General features: G+C 40.7%; 1 pseudogene; it reads left to right on the top strand.

Annotated features, from left to right (window-relative positions):
• The first annotated feature begins 1,398 nt into the window (after nt 1–1,398).
• On the top strand, nt 1,399–5,824 carry LOC107517293 (annotated as a pseudogene).
• Nucleotides 5,825–11,448: the final 5,624 nt, after the last annotated feature.

The following is an 11,448-nucleotide window of genomic DNA, read 5'->3' as shown; positions in this document are numbered from 1 at the left end:
CATGTGTCCCTCCACCCATACCCTTTGGTGTTTTGTGGCCTTCTACAATGGGAGAAGCAGCTAGGGCTCTCTCAGCCCCTAGATGGAGGTGTGGGTAGTGGGTATTTTACAACAGAGCCCTGGCTTTGGATCAGATAGTCTGGATTTCAATCCAGTGCTGCCACACACTTGCTGTGTGACCTCACGTGGATTACTATACCTCTCTAAGCCTCAGTTTACTCATCTGAGTTGGGGCCCACAATCACTAACAGAATTTTTATAGTATTTTAAGGACTTCAGTGACAAAAGCAGAAGCACTATATGAGAGAAATTTGAGATGGGTGGGGGGATCTGAGTTTACAGAGCCCATTACTTCCTTTGCCTTTATCTCATACTATAAGTAAGGGTTTGGGGTGTTATAGGTGCTAACATTCAGAGCAGGAATTTCTTACAGATCGAATGAGTGGGCAGATGAATGAATGAATGAATGCATTCATTTCCAAATTTGGATACATCTACTTAACTTGCCAGACTGTCTGCACAGCAGGTCTGAGACAGAAAGTCTCACCCCCAGGGGAGCCCAGGCCTAGGAGTCTTATCCACACCCATCTCCTAGCAACTATCAAATACAGTTGCGCTGCTGGACCTCAATGGCCCTTTTTGCCCCAGTGGACAAACTGTGTCCTCGGGAGGCTCCACGCCCAGGCAGCTGTGCAGGGGGTGTGAGAGCTGACTAATGTTGCAGTCTGAGCCCTGGCTGCTGCTGGCGCATCCACTCGCAGATACTGTCGGTGCCTTGAAGTGACTATGTGTCCCACCCTCCTCCATTCTCCAAAGCCCATCACTCAGGCTTCTCAGTTCCCTTGGCCTTCAACTGCCCCTTTCCTATCTCTCAGAATTTGTACATGCTGTCCTCTGCACATGGTTTGCCTGTTCCCAAGTGGCAAACACACATTTTGTTTTGGTGCAGCTCTCCCCAAGACCTCCCTGAGTGGAAGCACAGGGAATTCTCCTTCCAACCCTTGTGGTTCCGGGGTGCGGAGAACTGCACTCACCTGAGGTAGATATTCCAGAAGTGGCAGATGATTGACTTCTGATTCATGAAAGAAGGAACAGCTGGGGCTGGAGGAGAGACGAGACTCAAGTCAGAGAAAGTGAGATCATTCAACATCATGCTTACTGCCAGTCATCATTCTCGGTGGTTCATCCATTCATTTTCTAACTTTATTGAGTCTCTACTGTGTGTCAGGCAGTGTCCCAGACCTTAGCCATTCAACCCAGAACAGGACAAGGGAAGGGAGGGAGGAGAATGGTAGATTGTCCTAAAAGAGGAAGGGCTTATCACTTGAGAGCAGAGGGTGGCAACAAAAGTGACTTTTATTTTCTTCCAGCCAGGAGGGCTGTGGGACACTCTTAGGCATGTCACTGCTTAACTGGAAGTGAGAGAATGAGGACAGGGCAAATATGGGGCTCATGCCCTCCATGGACAGCTTTTACCAGTCCATGAACGAGTGTGATGAGGAGGAGTACCTGAAGGCCAGGGCCCAGGCCCAGGAATCAGATTCTGACCAGTGCCGCAACATTGAGTCATTAAATAGGCCTGCCAGCACTTTCAATGCTGATGTGTTTCAGGTTGTCCCCTGTAAATTCATCATCTCACTGGCCTTCACAGTGAATATGGGTAAGTGCCAGAGCAGAATTCCAAGGCCCTCTGCAAAAAAGTGATGGACTAATGACCAGGAGTTTAGGGCACATACGCTCCCTCTACCAGCTTCCCTCAGTAGGTAGATTTCAGGAGCAGAAGTCAGGAAAGAAACTGAAATTTTAGGGACACAGTTTGGAACAGGCAAATTATGTACTCTTTACATAATTAGTCCTCTCAACAACCCTAAGTAGGTGATATCATTTCTGCTTTTTTCAGGTGAAGAAATGACAGAGAGATTAAGGCCTTAGTTCCCAAAAGCTGATTATATATCACCTAATTCCTTACTTAAAATACAGATTTTCAGATGTATTGAAGCTCTGAGTCTAAAGATATCTCAATTAGCTATTACTGAAACAATGCTGTGTAACAAACCCAAACAAGCTCCCCAATTCAGTAGCTTTAAATAGGAATCCCTTGTTCTCCTGGATGAGTGCGTTAGCTGATCCAGCCTGGGCTCCTTGCAGGAGCTCTGCTTTGCTTCATGTGTCTCTCATCTTCCTCACATGACTAACCCAACACATTCATATTACGGGAAGACAGAGATACAGCAGAGGGCAAGCCCAGACACTCAAGCACTCTTCAAGTCTTTGGGCACCTCCCATGTACAAACATTTTATTGGCCAAAGCAAGTCACATAGTTGAACTCCAAGATTAGGGCCAGAGAAAAGTACTCTACTTTATGATATACCTTTTTTTGTATGTCTACTTAAACTGTCCTGCCCATGTAGCTGTCAACTGTTGCTTCAGATATTTTGGAGGCTATTTAGTTAGATGTATACCATATTTAGAACTGATCTATCTTCTTGGTTAATTGAAATTTTTGTCCCTAAACCTCCAGAAAGGCCCTCCCCATCCCCACCTTTTTTCATATCCGCCCCCCCCCAAAAGAATATTGGTCTTGCTGTATGTGTATGGAAAAATATGTACTGCCACTGAAATGTCTGAGTCATTCCCCAGAGAAGAGAGTACAGCACATCATCTTTTGGCAACATCTCATCTCTTTTTTCTATTACCTTTTACCGCCTACCCTTGGTTTTATCCTATCCTACACTTCAAATTTCTGTTTTGTGTTGAACTTGCTTTTTTCATGTTGAAAAAGTGCCATTGCCCCAAGACCCAAAGGAAATGGGAATTAAAAAAAATTGACGATGTCTTAGATGTCTGAGAGGAAATAGCATATTTGTTTTTACTTTGCTGTTTTGTTTGAAACACCTATATAGTATTCTATTGTCTGTTTCTAATTGAGAGAGAGAGAGAGAGAGAGAGAGAGAGAGAGAGAGAGAGAGAGAGAGAGAGAGAGAGAGAATGCACCCTCTAGCGGGCCACTGCATCAATGGCTTGTTGCATACTGCTCTGCCCAGTAAATTACTGATACCAAATCTTGGTGGCGAGTTCAGTGACGTGTAAACAGATTCGAGATTCCAGGGGAAAATGAGTAGCTACTTACAATCAGTTCTGATTGATCAGAATTTTAAAATGGGAGATTTCCTCTAGAAATTGTGCTGCTTTATAGTTTTACTTAGCAAGATATTTCCGTAACATAAGGCAATTTCAATTACAATTAAGAGAAATTTTATAACGATAGAATCTCTATGCTTGAGGAGTACTGTTGCTACATTCACCGAAGCCAGGGGAGAGAGATTTCATGCTGTTATGTGCCTGGAGAAACAGGAGAACATCAATTTGCCAAGAAGCAAAGCTCTTCTTAGAACACTCCCTAACTTTTCCTTGTCCTTACTGGAGGACATTTAAGTTGTTTCCAAATTTTTTCTGTTGCAATTCTGTAATAACCCTCTTTGTATGCACATTTCTGGGTGTGATGGGGATGCGGGTATCTGTAGACTGAATTTCAAAGAGTGGAATTGCTGAGTTTGAGGTCTAGCAGGTCCTTGAAGAATGTTTTCATTAAGTCATTTCATTATAACATTGATGAAATACCATAGGAGCTTAATTGTTTCTAGCGGTTACTCTGTGGCAAAATTGGTTTCATGATATGTTGTTTATTTAAAGTCCAGGACCTATCAATAACATTAAGTGAGGGCTTACGGTATGCATTTACATTTTCTTATATATACTGTCAAATTGCCCACCAGGGGTTGTAGCAATTTTCCCTCCTACTGACAGGAAATAAGAGGGTCTATATGTCCACTTGCTAGTTCACCTTGGATTGAATCAGAACACAGATCTATAAAATGCAGCAAGCTTTCTGATCACCTTCACAAGAAATTCTAATGCCTCCCAAGGACTGGCTAGAGAAGCTTTATTCCAAGCTCTGCACAAAAGCTAACTCTTCAAGTGGCACAGAATTAATACAGAAGCAATCTGCTGGATGCTAAAAAGTTGAAAAATTTAAAACTACAGCTTTAAATATAGTAGTTATATTTTTATAAAATAAAATTTGAATTAAATATTTATGGAGCTCCTGAAGTATCTTCTTATGGTGTGCAAAGCCCTAGACAGGAGAGTTCAGTTTAATGTCAAGAGCAGGCAGTGGAGGCCCTGGGTTCTGGCTGATGCCCAGCCTTACTTTCTGCATTCTTTCACCCATCTACCCTACTTCGTTCTGCTTCACTCATGAGGTTTTGGTGGGCTCTGCCCTCTTCCTGGAATGTCAGCCAGCTTTGCTTCTACAAGACTCTGCTGAGGTCCCTTTGGGGGTTTCCCACACCACTCCCAGGAAGAGATTACCCCTGCTTCCTCTGTTGTTCTTCAGAACCTTATTTATGCTGCTGGTATTGCATAAATTACACTGTGCTGTGATTTTTCTTTTTTACCTGCTTCTTACTGCTGAGACTAGCTTGAAGCAGGTGAAGCGCCTAAAGTGAAAAAATATAAGGAGACACTCACTGTCAGAGTCATGCATTTAAATTTCGCACCCTGGTGCCTAGTCCTCATCCAGAGTAGCCTGCTACTATGCTCACTTGGAGGGCTTGACCTGCATCTTGTCCTTCAAGCCAGGCAAGTAGTGTGGTGGTTTGCAGCCTCTCATAACATGGACTCTTTCTTGTTTCCAGGGAACTGTGGAAACAGATCTGCTTTCCCATGAGAGGTGAAAACAAGACTCATTAAATCTATATCTTCTAGGTCATAAAGGAAAATATGTAAGTTTGATTGAAAAATGTAGGAAATACCCCCAATAGAGAAACGTGTTGCAAAGGTTCACAGTTTCTACCACATTGAGTATTTTCTTCTGCCAGATGACAGAGAGTCTAAAAAAGTTGACATGGTAGTGTTTCCAGCAGTGGTCAAAGTGTTCCTGGATTCAGGAGTAAATGTTTGTGTGTGTGTGTGTGTGTGTGTGTGTGTGTGCGTGTGTGTGTGTGTGTGTGTGTGTGTGTGTAGCCTTAGCATATAGCCTAATACTCACTATACAAAGTATGCTTGCTTTTCCTGGAACTTGCTAGAAATGCAGGATCTTGTGCGCCACCCTAGACCTATTAAAAGAAAATCTGCACTGACCTAATAATAACAATTACATGATTTTCTATTTAGATATTTTTACATAACAATTGCTTTGGTGTTTCAAAAGTTTAGTATCTCTTGTAGGTTCTTCCTTTGCGCGTGTGCATATGATTACACCTGTCTGCCCACAAACACACCTGTGGCTTGTCCAGGGATTGGAATCACTAGAAAGAACACCATTTACAGGTAATTGCTTTGACTTATTTTTTCCCCAAGAACCCAGAAGTGTGACAGGGCCTAGTCCAATGTGAGTTGGAACCCAAGAGAGAGTCAAAAGTAGAAGTCAGATAGGTGGAGAGCAGGACCTGGCTTTACTGCCATTAGGGCAAGGCCAGCAGTGGTGGGTACACCTAGACTGCTGAGTCTCTTGGCACTGAAAATCTCTTAGTATTTTTTTACACAGACTGCGAGGCCGTGAAATGAAGGGGACAAAGTCTGGATGTCATGGACCCAAATTGTTAACATCAACATGACAAAGGAATTACTAAAGAAAACAAATTTTCACAAAATAAACTGGGGCTCTGGCATACTAAGGACAAAGTTCCAAGAAAAGTCAGGTATTATTGATTAAAGATTGCTGGGTATTCAGAAGATGTAGGATCTTTTGGTAAGTCAGATATTTGTGTTTCATTTGAAATGTTTCTAGAGGCCTGTGGCTTCTCACCAGTAGCAAGATAAAAGCCAGCATCCCCTCATTTCCTTCATCTAATTTTCCTGGTGCACATGTTGGTTTCTGTATCAGTAGTAAGTCATCCCTCCAGGATGCACTCAGCTTTTAGGAAGTACCACCCCATGCCTATGTGCACGCACATTAGCTACCACCTCCATTTCTGCCACTTCTCGGGACCTCCTGTCCTTAGCCGGTGCCAACATGGGCACCCAACCCCAGAAAACATTTTTTAAAATCCCACCACCATGATACCATGTTAACATTTTTACAAAGACCCTCTAGAGTCTTACTTGTGTCAATATTATATCAACTCCAGGAAGTTATCTTTTGAACTGCCCTTGAAGGAGAATGCTGGGAGAAGTAGAAAGACCCAGGCTTTGCAGTCAGATATCTGAATTCAACTTCGTCTTCATCTTGAATTAGGTGGTGACCTTGGCCATGTATCTACTTTTTCTAGTCAGATGTCTGGAGGCAAGGCAGTGGGAGTGATCCTCCCAGGCACAAGCAAGAAGGAGAATGTGCATTATCTATAGAGAATTTGAAAACAATAATAAAATATGGGCAATTAAACTATGCCATGGCATTAATTGTAAAGATGCATCTCCATTTTTAGACATGTTAAAAGGTAAGAGTGATGCGCATCTGAAAATCAATGAAGAATGGTACTATTATTGCTGTTGTCAGCGACTTCCAGACAAGTACAATTATTCCCATTTTATAGTAAGCATAGTGAGACAGTGAAATGAATGACAGTGCCAAAATCAGAACTCAGTTTTTTTGTGACTGGAAAATCTCTGGCTTCTCCAGGTTTCTAGCCTGACTTTTCAAAGGAGCCTTTCTGACGTTGGGTGCTTAGGGTTTCTGATTTTTAATCTTTCATTTATATCCAGGATTTCTTATCCTCAGCACTATTGGCATTTTGGGTCAGATCATTTCTTGTCGTGAGACTTCCCTGTGCACTATAGGATGTTTAGCAGCATCCCTGACTCTACCCACCAGCTTCTAGTAGTAGCCTCCCAATTGTGGTGATCAAAAATTTCTTCAGACATTGTCCCCTGGAGGGATGGGGTAAAATTGCTCCTTGCTGAGAACCACTGGTTTATATCTAAATTATTAATTGTAGGGTTCTTGTGTGATAAATGGAATTTGAGGTTACTTTTCTCATTTTGACCAGAGGAAAGATCCATGTCCTCAAAGTGTGGGCTCTAAAACACCTGCATTAGATGCACTTGAAATTTCACCTAAATGCAGATTCAAGGGCCTGTCCCAGAATTTCTGGCAAACATTGGAGCAGGGGTGATGAGGTGGGTGTATCAGGAAAGCTTCCTGGAGAAGAGGCCATGGGAGCCAGATTGGAAAGGTAAATGGAATCAGCTGGCCAGAAAAGGAAGGAGGAAAGGTGTTCTTGGCCCTGCAGGAAGGGCCCATGGGCTTTTTGCTGAGTGTTCTTGAAATGACAGCACCTGCTCTTTCTTGAACCCTGTCTCAAGACTGGCATCACTACCTCTTAGGTTAAATAATTTTTTTTCTATTAGAAAAACCAGTGTGTCCTTACTTTGTAAAACATTTAGAAATAGACTAGCAAAAAAGAAAAAAAAAATTAAAATCACATGATGCCTGACCAGAGATAGTCATCACTAACATTTCCCTGTTGTTTTATATACGGGTATAAATTTTAACAAAAATGAACCTAGTGATGTAGGGAGGAGGCAAGAGAATTAAAAATGTTACTAAAGCTACAATCAGAGACTGCAATATGCTGCTCAGCCCTATAGCCGGGCCAGGAAGACACCTTCAGAACAGAGTAAGATTTCTGCTGGGATTGCTAAGAACCCATGCCCCACAACTGTGAAGGGGAGACAGGACCCGAGATTCATTGCTTATGGGAAAAAGCATGGGGAACCTCAGGATCAAAGGCTGGGAACTGCCAGCAGGCCTTTCACTTTGCATATTCTTACCTTTTCTGGATACATACTCTTCCCCTTCCTTACTGTATGTCCATGTCAAAGGAAATGGGTTAACAGAGTCTTTTAAACAATAACTCACAGGAACTAAAAAATGATATATAAACTGAATTCCCTGAATACTCAGCCCACTGTCTACTCACTATATTTCCAAACCCTGCTTGGTCCCTCTCATTCTCTGCCTCTGAGAGGAGACCACACTCTGTCTGTGGAGTGTTAGTCCTTTTCTAATAAACTTTCCTTTTGACTCTAACTTTGGCTAGTGTATTGAGTTCTTTCTTCATTCTCTGCCAAAAGACCCCCTTCTCTCAGTACAGGGTTTGATCTTTCCATTACTTAGGGAAATTTGCCCTGTCTTGCATTACTAGTATACATGTTGTTTTAAGTCCTGCCTTTTTCACTTAAAAAGATACCAGTCTTGTTTCTTGGGAGTGCAGAAAGACCATAAGAGATTTGTTTCGTGTTACAAAGGGGATAGGAAATTTATTTAGATGCACTGTAGGTCATCTGCCTAAATTAGTTAGCTTTCCTCTGCTAGTGTTAAAGGTAACACCCCAGTTAAGAGTTAGCATTTCTCCTTTATTAAAACTGCTCAGCCTTTTGATTTCTCAGTATTAGATAAAGACGACATCATTCTTGAAGCCCCTGCCACCCAAGTCATAGTTGATTCAACTCTTGGCCATCCCACTCACCCAACACCTAATTGGCATCCCTAGATGTGTATTATTCTTTGGAGTTCTCTCCTCCTCAGCTGACTCTTCTCTCTGCACCCAGGTTTTTCTTGGCTCCTCTCTCCTACCATTGTTTCATGACCTTTCTAGGTCACCCTTTACCCTGGCACTTAATTGCTCAACAACTTTTCATGGCTGCCCAGTATCTTCGGGAACCAGTCTGACTTCTGAGTGCAATCTTAAAGTCATCTTATAATTTGTTCTCCAAGGCTCCTTCCTCATTGCCACTCCTGCCTTCATACTTAGTCCATCTCCTAATCTTTGAAGACTCTAGGCTTCTACTCTTTGTAGGGCTTGCATTTGCCTATACCTAGGGGATCCTAGCCTCATCTCTACCTCCAAAATTTTTTAAATTAATTAATTTATTTTATGCTGATGTTAGTTTAATGAAATCCAATACCTTTAAGCTGTACACTTTAACATTAAGACATATATATATTTACACTGTATGTTCACCTACAATAGCAAGATTTCTTTCTGTCACCACATATTTAAACCCCTTTACCCCATCTACTTCACCCCTCACTTTACCCTCTGCCCTCTGGTAACCACGAGTCTATGTCCATGAGTCTGGGTTTATTGTCCTGTTCATTTGTTGCTTTTAGGTTCATATCCCACATATAAGAAATATCATGTGAAGCATTATGTTGTGATTTTCACATTTATCTGTCTGGTTTATTTTACTCAGCGCAATTATCTCAAGGTTCATCCATGTTGTTGCAAAGGGCAGTATTTTATCTCTTCTTATGGCTGAGTAATATTCCATTGTATATATGTACCACTGCTTCTTTACCCAATCATCTATCATAGGATACTTTGGTATCTTCCATGTGCCGGCCGCTATGAATAATGCTGTTATGAACATCGGTGTGAAAATATCTTTTTAGATATGAGTTTTCAAGTCTTTGGAATAAAGACCCAGTAGAGGGATTGCTGGATCATATGGTAGATCAATTCTTAGTTTTTCGAGGAACCTCTATACCGCTTTCCATAGTGGCCGTACCAATTTGCAGTCGCACCAGCAGTATATGAAGGTTTATTTTTCTCTACATCCTCTCCTACATTTGCTATTACTTGTCCTGTTGATTATAGCTATTCTAACAGATGTGAGACGGTATCTCATTGTGGTTTCAATTCGCATTTCCCTAATACCTCACGATGTTGAGCATCTTTTCATGTATCTGTTGGCCATTTGTATGTCCTCTAGAGAGAAGTATCTGTTCAGGTCCTCTGCCCATTTTCTGATTGGATCATTTGTGTTTTTTTTGTTGTTTTGAGTTGTATGAATTCTTTGTATATTTTGCAAGTCAGGCCCTTATGGGAGGTATTGCTTGCAAATATATTTTCCCATTCTGATGGTTGTCTCTTTTCCTTGTTGACAGTTTCTTTTGCTGAGGAGAAGCTTTGTAGTTTGATGTAGTGCCATTCATTTACTTTTGCTTTTACTTCCCTTGCCTTTGAGGTCAAATTCATAAAATCCTCTTTAAGCCCAAGGTACTTGAGTTTCATTCCTATGTTTTCTTCTATGCATTTTATTGTTTCAGGTCTTATATTCAGGTCCTTATTCCAATCGGAGTGAATTTTGGTGTGCGGTGATAGACATCAATCTAGTTTCGTTCTTTTGCAGGTGGCTTTCCAGTTTTCACAGCATCATTTGTTGAAGAGGCTTTCCTTTCTCCACTGTGTTTTTGGCTTTTGTGTCGAAATTATTTGTCCATATAAATATGACTCTCAATCCTGTTCCCCTGGTCTGTGTGTCTGTCTTGCTGCCATACCATGCCATTTTGATTATTGTCACTTTGCAGTCGGGGAGAGCAATGCCTTCAGCCTCATTCTTTTTTCTCAGGATGGCTTTGGCAATTTGGGGTCTTTTGTGCTTGCATACGAATCTGATGATTTTTTGTTTTATTTCTTTCAGGAACGACAATGGAATTTTGATGGGGATTGCATTAAATCTGTATAATGCTTTAGGTAATAAGGTCATTTTAACTATGTTAATTCTTCCAATCAAAGAATGTGGAATACCTTTCCATTTCTTTGTATCTTCTTTGGTTTCTATTAATAGGGTCCTATAGTTTTCATTATATAGGTCCTTTATATAGTTTGTTAGATTTATTTGTAGGTATTTTATTTTATTTTTGTTGCAATTGCAAACAGAATTATTTTTTTCACTTCTTTTTCTGACACTTTATTATTAGAGTATAGGAACACTATGAATTTTTGAACATCGATTTTGTATCCAGACAATTTTCTGTATTTGCTTATTGTTTCTAGTAGTGTTCTTGTGGAGTCTTTAGAGTTTTCTATATAGAGAATCATGTCATCTACAAATAGTGAAAGTTTGACTTTTTCGTTTCCTATTTGGATGCCTTTTATATCTTTCTTTTGCCTAATTGTACTTGCTAGGACCTCCAATGTTATATTGAAGTACAATGGTGACAGTGGACAGCTTTGTCTTGTTCCTGTTCTTAGAGGGAAGGTTTTTAGTTTTTCATCATTAAGCATAATGTTGGCTGAGGAACTGTCACTTATGGCCTTTCCTATGTTAAGGTACTTTCCTTCCATATCAATTTTGTTAAGTTTTTTTTTTTTATCATAAATAGATGCTGTATCTTGTTGAAGGCTTTCCTGCATTTATTGATACGATCATGTGATTCTTATTTTATGTTTATGTGGTGTATCACATTAATTAATTTAGTTTGTTGGACCCTCTCTGTGTCCATGGGATGAAGCCCACTCGATAGTGGTGTATAATCTTTTTAATATGTTGCTTTTTTTGGTTCATTAGTCTCTTAATTGTAATTTTTATATCTGTGTTCATGAGAGATATTATTGGTCTGTAGTTTTCTTTTTTTGTGTTATCTTTACCAGATTTTGGTATCAGAGTAATATTGGCCTCATAAAATCACTTGGGAAGTATTGCTTCCTCTTTGATAT

This window comes from Rousettus aegyptiacus, unplaced genomic scaffold (assembly GCF_014176215.1).
Source record: "Rousettus aegyptiacus isolate mRouAeg1 unplaced genomic scaffold, mRouAeg1.p scaffold_m13_p_4, whole genome shotgun sequence".
Taxonomy (NCBI): Eukaryota; Metazoa; Chordata; class Mammalia; order Chiroptera; family Pteropodidae; genus Rousettus; species Rousettus aegyptiacus.
This window is presented reverse-complemented; position numbering and strand designations above follow the sequence as displayed.